This window comes from Gymnodraco acuticeps, unplaced genomic scaffold (assembly GCF_902827175.1).
Source record: "Gymnodraco acuticeps unplaced genomic scaffold, fGymAcu1.1, whole genome shotgun sequence".
Lineage (NCBI taxonomy): Eukaryota > Metazoa > Chordata > Actinopteri > Perciformes > Bathydraconidae > Gymnodraco > Gymnodraco acuticeps.
Window position 1 is genome coordinate 19,009 of NW_022991931.1, and position 5,909 is coordinate 24,917.

At 41.4% G+C, this 5,909-nt stretch overlaps 1 long non-coding RNA gene across 1 annotated transcript; it reads left to right on the top strand.

Moving 5' to 3' along the window:
• On the top strand, nt 1-2,339 carry LOC117535719. Its single transcript, XR_004567450.1, has 3 exons — nt 1-61; nt 439-581; nt 2,109-2,339. It is a non-coding gene; the product is annotated as an uncharacterized LOC117535719 (long non-coding RNA).
• Nucleotides 2,340-5,909: the final 3,570 nt, after the last annotated feature.

Here is a 5,909-nt window from a genome sequence, read left to right on the forward strand (position 1 = left end):
TCTGGAACCAAGTTAGTGACACAGACGTGAACTCTCTCTACCTGGGAACCTCAACTCTAAGGTGAGTCTTGATATCAAGCAATATATAGAGTGAATATGTTTTGTATGTAAGTGTTACATGTTCACATATTGATCATGACGAGTACCAAATAGCCTGACACAACAGAAAATGACATTGTATAGTTTGTAAACTGGCTATGTAATTATATAATCTTAGACTTTAGAGTGCTTGAATTTGAACTTCTGGCTTGAAATTGTTCTTGTGTGTACTTAAGTTGAATCTAATTTGATAATATCAATAGTTTCACAATACTTGACGATATTGCCACTACACAAATCCTGACACCTTTGATTTTCTGTTCATCCTCTCAGTTTTAAAATGATAGAAAGTCCAGTGTTTCTTATATAATTACTCCAAAAATATACCTTTTTCTTCAGATACAGCCATGTCTAATCGTCTGCAAGACCTCATTAAAAGCATAGTGGCATTGTTCGTGGAGTACTCTGACGCTCAGGGCATGATCAGCAAGGCGCAGATGATGAAGATGATGGATAATGATATTCAATGCGCTGCTATGAAAGTAAGAACCTCCCTTTACATGACACAGTTACAATGAACAAGCCCCTTATAGATAACACATTCCCTTACTATCCTGCTTCTTCTTCACTACTCAGGTGTGTTTCTTGCTTTTACAGTTTTTCTCGATTGCTAACACAATTTTTTTTTAAATTTCTCAGTTTCTCAGAACACTAAACACAATTCACAAAACCACACACCCAAAGTGAAAAACACCTAATTTCTCCTGCTAAATGAAGAACTGCACTCAAAACTACATAAACACTTACCCAATGCAAACTTTAGCACCAAATATAACACACTTCATTCATAACACTAGATCGTTTGACCACCCAACTACACACTGCTGAGCGTAATCTAAAGCACTTCCATCTGTTATGGGCTGTGCTCTGTACATAGAGGGTTCTGCAGAGAAAGATTGCTTGAGTTTACAGAAATACAGTAAATGAAGAAATACAAATGAGTTGTTGAAAGAAATAACATTGTGCAACATGCATCTCAGCACATAGTTACTATGCTTCAGATCTCTCTAAGTGTGATGGCATTGTTTGCCAAAACCCAGTTTGTAACTGCTGCTTCCTGTGCCTCATTGAACATCCTTAGCCTTCCACCTCTTTGTTTCTCAGTCCTTCAGATAAACAACAAAGACAAAGTGGTCGGTCAGTGTCTGTGTTGCATAACAGTTAGTTTACCACAGTACATTGTGCAGGATTGTTGTACAGTTATAGTATGCAACGTGCCAACAATTCAATTACAGTAATGAAGTAAATACGTTTCACAGAACAGATATAAGCTCTGATATATCATGAATTATGCAGAGCTACAAACTGGTAACTAACCTGTTTTCAAGTCTAAGTGTCCGGATTACAGAGGCAACAGTAAATCGGCTTAGATTAGGCTGAACCCTCCGTCCAGCCTCTTTCATCGTCAAACCATGGTTGATAACATTTCATTTAATTAGAGAGTACTCTTCTTTGTCCACGTCCTCTCCCTCCACCTCTACCTCTCATTCTTCCTCCTCTCACTCTCACCCACCTCTTCCTCCTCCTCTCACTCTCAGCCCAGCTCTTCCTCTTGCTCTTCCTCTTCCTCTTGCTCTTCCTCTTGCTCTTGCTTCCATGTTGGCTTCCATTGTTGCTGTAAGAAAGTACTCACCTGTGGTCTTTTTATAGTGCTAACATCCAGATTGATGAGCCAACAATTATGCTATCAGGTGTTTGGTCAGGTGGAACGTGTTTCTTGATCATTGGTCCATGTGTGAGGCATTTTGAATATCAGTGTTTTAAACCTGCTCACACGTGACTTTATGTCAGATTCCTGTGTCTTACGTGGAGAAACGTGTGCAGTGGTTTGCAAAAAGTGCCATGTTGAATATGCAAATTGTGTGAAAAGCTGAAAACGTGTTTAGAGTTTTGGAGATTTGAGCCGATGTTTTGCTCTTTGAGTGTCAGTTAAAATAATTGTGCTTCATCTATAATTTTAGTGTGTTAGCAATCGATAAAAACTGTAACAGTAATATTATTTTCCACAGGAAAAGCTCCATACTACAAAATGCGACAAGAATCTCTGCGACTTCAGAGACTTTTCTTCTTGTGTGGAACAAGTGGCCGTTTGCTGCTACCAAAACAACACTGGCAAGGGCCAAGACTGGGAAGTCTGCTCAAAAAAGTGAAAATGGCATAATGTTACACTCCCTACATGAGAATGTTATGTTTACTGTCTTACTGTCAATTGGTTTTCAAAGGCCCTTCAATACTGGCAAATAAAAAATAAAAATGATTGAGTTTAAATCAACATGGGTGTCTTCATTTGTTTATGGCTCTATCACTGTATCACTTGCATACTGTTGTAGTTTATAATGTCATCAATTGACATTTAATGATTTAAATCTACCATACGTTTGAGCGGTCAACAATACATCCATCCATCCATCCATCTTCTCCCGCTTATCCGTGGTCGGGTCGCGGGGGTAGCAGTTCCAGCAGAGAGCCCCAAACTTTCTTTTCCCTGGCGACATCAACCAGCTCTGACTGGGGGATCCCAAGGCGCTCCCAGGCCAGCGAAGAGATATAATCCCTCCACCTGGTCCTAGGTCTACCCCTTGGTCTCTTCCCAGCTGGACGTGCCTGGAACACCTCCCTAGGGAGGCGCCCAGGTGGCATCCTAACTAGGTGCCCGAACCACCTCAACTGGCTCCTTTCGACGCGAAGGAGGAGCGGCTCAACTCCGAGTCCCTCCCTGATGACCGAACTTCTCACCTTATCCCTAAGGGAGACACCAGCCACCCTGCGGAGAAAACCCATCTCGGCCGCTTGTATCCGCGATCTCGTTCTTTCGGTCATGACCCATCCTTCATGACCATAGGTGAGGGTAGGAACGAAAATGGCCCGGAAGACCGAGAGCTATACATGTTTGAGTCATTTTTTCCAATTTAAGTCTTCACAACTCTCCAACTTTCTGTGTTAGTTTCCATAATTGCAAAACCATTTATCTTTTCGAATTTGCAACAATTAGTTTTAATGCACAATAATAACACAGCCGGTCTGAAATGTGTCCAACCCACAAGTATGTTATTCCGAACCGTCTGCATGATATAAAACCAACTCTTATTCGCCTTTTCATAAGCTTTTATTAAACAAAATGGAATCTTCAACAAACAGATGCACACAGGATGAATTGCTTAATGTAAATTATGGAGAAAAAAACCCACAGAAGGCATTCTGAAGTAAAACGTTAACAAAGAGGCCTACATAAGTTGGCCCTGGTTGTTGTAAAATGTCAACAATAGAATAATAAATAATGCCCAACACTTGCATATCGTGTGTTCGGCAGTGGCTCAGTCAGTAGGGGCTTGGACTGTGAGCCGTAGGGTCGCCGGTTCAACTGGTCGGTTCAAGTCCCCGACCAGACCTAAATATGGAGTGTGGACTGCTACTTGGAGAGGTCGCAGTTCACTTCCTGGGCCCTGCCGTAGTGCCCTTGAGCAAGGCACCGGACACCCCCCCCACTCCCATTGCTCCCCGGGCGCAGTACAATAGCTGCCCACTGCTCCTCGGGTTAAATGCAAAGGCCAAATGTCACTGTGTGCTGTGTACTCTGTATGTGTGACCATTAAAGAGGGTTACATCCCTCCAATTCTATCTATCTATCTAAGGATAGAAGAAGGTGAGGGATTACACTGAATAACAGTAACTATTAATAATATGTATTTATGTATTAGTCATCATATTTCTCATGTGATTAATTTCATGAAGCTGATGTCAAAAATAATATAACATGCAAACATGAGGTTATCCCTCATAACATGGAATATCACGGTGAGAAAAAATTATTGTTATGTATATCTTTCGATAACTGCGAATTTGATTTAATCCTTATCAGGCAAAATTCATTTCTATTTTGTTTATGTATAAATAATATTCAGGTTAAGATGTGATGTAATGGTGCTGGTTGAGTGTCAGGGCGAAAGGCAGCTGCTGGAAACTGTGCATTCACATTGCCCGCCATGAACTTCCGGGGAACGATCCTCGTCTACATGAACCACGTGACGATAACCGTTTTTGGACTTCCGTTGTCGTAACTCTTCTATCTATATGGCGCTGGGGCGGGCCAGTGCCATATAGACTGAGAGTTACGTCATCTCCGTTCACTCCAATGGACCACTTTTTTACAGCAATGGCGGATCGTGGAGCCTCTCAATCGTTCCCCGGAAGTTAGCGCCAATTTAAGGCTAGCAGAGCTGTAGAGTTGCAGCATAATAGACTGTTCGTGACAGACTTTTAAAAGTAAGAAGAAGTTTAAAGATTTATATTGCGGATATTATCAGTACATCTGTTTTTAGCAGAGCCATATTGTGTCCTAGTGATTATGTTGATTATTACCTGTCTGTATAATGTTGCAGCTCAGCTGATTTTGGATTGATGGCAAAGGGAGAGGGACTTAAGTGAGAGTGACAACTACTGTTTTATATAAGTAAGCATACTAAACATGTATTCTATCACTGTATTATATAAGTAATCTTGTTAGTAACCTACTGTATGGCAGGTGGAGGGGCAGTGATGTTACAGGTGGAGGAGCAAAACTGCAAGACTGCAAACTCACAAGACAGAGAAATCAAAGTTTGTTCTCCAGAGAAGAGGTTGATTTCACTTCAATTTTTTATTTCACATTTTCTAAAGATGTGGAAATGGCAACAAAAAAAAACTTGAGAGCTGTAACCAAGACAACTGTAACAACATGAGTAGAGAGCCACCAAGGTTTTTCAAGTCCCTCTCTTACTCCATTTTGCCAACCCAAACTTCCAGGTACATGACGGGACACCTTTTTTGTTTTTGTTGTTTGCACTCCTCTGGCTGGGTGCTGGCAGGTGGAGGGCAGTGATCCCTTCCCTTCTTCCCTCAATCTTTGAGACTAATGTAAGTAGAAGACATGGCACTGTACATTTTTGAACATTGAAAATATTATACCACTTAAAAATAAGAAATATTACTTTTGTTACTAAGAGTTCATAGTTATTATACCTGTGTCACCTTTCACACTATAGCTGTGATCATGAGCTATGGGCTTTGTAGATACAGGTTCCGGGGTGAATCGTGGTGCAGGTGCCCTTCTCTTTTTGACCACAGGACGATGCACGAAGATGGTGGGTATAGCCTCTGCTCTCAGCCTAGTCTTCCCCTTTTTTGTCTTGACAAACTGGTCTGCATCAAAATGTGCCTGCGGAGCGGGCCCGGCGCCACAAGGGGGCAAAAGGGGGCATTGCCCCCTCAGTTGTATTCTTTGCCCCCTCACTTTGAGCATCATTCATCCATCGAAAAGTAAAATAAATGTCACAATTATTAAATAACTTTAAATAATTATTTCCCCCAACACACGTTACTATGTGTCAGGATTATTATTTCATGTCACGTTTCTATGTCTAGGTGTGGGTGTTTTTCCGTTCTCCTTGTCATGTTTTCCTCCCTGTATATTGTCTGGTCTCTTTTCCCTATGTTTTCATGTCTGTCGTTAGTTTCCCTGGTGTGTCTAATTTCCTGATTGTTTTCACCTGTCACTCCTTGTGTGTCTCCTGTGCTCATCAGTGTAAGCCCCGCCCCTGATTGTTCCCACCTGTGTCTAGTTACCCTGTGTTTAAATTCCCCTGTCTCCCAGTGTTCAGTGTCAGTTGTCTTGTCTCTTGCCATGGTCAGGTCTATGCTCTTTTGTGTTCAAGAATAGTTTTGTTCCTCACTACGTGAGCGATTTTCCTTTTGGTCTCATTTTTTGTCATCTCATCCTGAGATTAGTTAGTGACCTTTTTTTGTTCATCGTGTTTTATTGGAAAAATAAAGTA